The following is a 2,101-nucleotide window of genomic DNA, read 5'->3' as shown; positions in this document are numbered from 1 at the left end:
GGCCAAACCCTCCCTAATCCGGACGCCGCTAGGCCAATTGTGCGTCGCCCCATGGACCTCTCCAGTTACGACAGAGCCTGGGCGCGAACCCGGGGTCTCTGGTGGCACAGCTAGCGCTGCAGTACAGCGCCCTTAACCACTGCGCCACCCGGGAGGCCCCCTGATGGGGAATTGTCAAGGAGGTGGACAGCTGGGCAAGGGAAGTTACCTTTTGTTTATCAATCACATTCTATTATATCTGAAATGATTATGATTTCAATTAATGTCATTTCAGAGAGCACATAATGTTTCAATTTGTCACGTTTGCTTAAAGGTCAGTACCCTGTCTACTTGCCAGAAGTTTGAGAGGGCGAAGACTGTCGCGCCGGACTTGAAGCCCATCGAAGTTGTTACACCATGGCACATGATCGGTAAGTGTCCCAATTCAAAATTTGCACTGAAGTTTTTTAATGGTTGCTTTATTTGACCACAAGCAGAGTTAAATATTATATAATATGTGTGTGTCAGCATGCTTACAAATATGAAAATATGCATACTGTATGACACATATGGGTAAGAATAACGTAATCTTCTCTCTAACACTTTAAATGTTAGGGGTGGACCTTATCGGACCCTTCACTGAATCCAGCAATGGCAACAGCTGGTGTCTGACGGCGACCGATCACTTTACCAAGTGGTTGGAGGCAATATCCATTAAGGTCAGTAAAGGAAGAGTATGTGCTTAAATCTAAATTCTCTTCTGTAACTCATTAAAAAGGGTTCTTGGAACCAAAAATAGATTTTTGTTTTGCATGATACCCATCAAGGACGAGACTGGCAAGGCCATCTCCAATGCAATGATGGACATCTTCAACACCCACGGTTCTCCTGAGGTCATCTTGAGTGACCAAGGTTAGGAACGCTGGAACAAGGTACAGATGTTATATTCTGTCACCAATTGTTTGTTTTTATTTATTTTTTACAATTTGTTGTTTTTCTATGGACATATTTCACTATCTTACATTGTCAGTAGATATCGCTTTCCTACCCCCTCCAGGTTTGGTAAATGGACCAACCAGACCCTCAAGACTGCCATGGGCAAGTCCCTTGATTGGTACCAGGAAGGGTGGGCGAACAACCTGAATGTAATTCTCTTTGAACACAACAGCAGCATCCAGGCCTCCACTGACTACGGACTGGGGGCTGCAGCTGTTGACTGAGGTAAACAATGCAATTATATATACAATTATTGCATATACTGTAGTCTTTCAAATGTGATTGACTCAGTGTTGATGGTTGTCTATTGCTATTTTTGTATAACGTACTTTCAGATCACTGAAACTCCACCTGATGTGGTGGAAGTTGTCGAACCAGATCAGAATGCCTTTGAGGACCACCTTCAGGCACGGGCTGAGAAGGATGTGGAGGTTTCTGACAAGGTAAAAATGATTGTCCGTTATTTTATTTTCTGGCCCTCCAAGGCATATGTAAGAAATGTCTTTGTAATATGAAATATAATTGCATTTATTCCTGTTATCAATCAAGGTGACTGAACATGGACAAGACGCAGGAGAAACAGAAGGAGAACTACAGGAGCAGAATCAAGAAAGGGAACCAAGTGCTACAACATCCGGGCAAATTACTTGGTTTGGAAGAAGCGCGACAGGAAGGTGAGACCTGGAAAACCTCGCTGCTCTTTCGCTCCTAGCGGGGGGTCAACATCTGTTAAAATGAATATTAAAAAAGCTCAGATAATAACTATATGCATTTGCACAAAATAGCTTGAAGCTAGTTTTAGTTTCCCTAACACTGATATTTTTTTTATCTTTGTCTTCCTAGGGTTACCTCGGTGAAAGCCAACAATCTTCTTCAGTTGGACGGTCAAGCACTGAAGCCCAATAGACAAAGTATGTTAAGTTTTGGTTGACATTTGAGAAGGCAAGAAATTGTAGTTTTGCTGAAAGCACCCCCCCATTCACATCGACAGGGCTGCAGGGGAACGGGTCGAGTGCTTCAAGTACCTCTGTGTCCGAATCACTAAGGACTTAAAATGGTCCCCCCCCCAAGGAGGTTGAAAAGGGGCCGAGCTCCCTGCCATCCAGGACCTCTGTATCAGGCTGTG

Source organism: Oncorhynchus mykiss, chromosome 5, assembly GCF_013265735.2.
Source record: "Oncorhynchus mykiss isolate Arlee chromosome 5, USDA_OmykA_1.1, whole genome shotgun sequence".
Taxonomy (NCBI): domain Eukaryota; kingdom Metazoa; phylum Chordata; class Actinopteri; order Salmoniformes; family Salmonidae; genus Oncorhynchus; species Oncorhynchus mykiss.
This window is presented reverse-complemented; position numbering follows the sequence as displayed.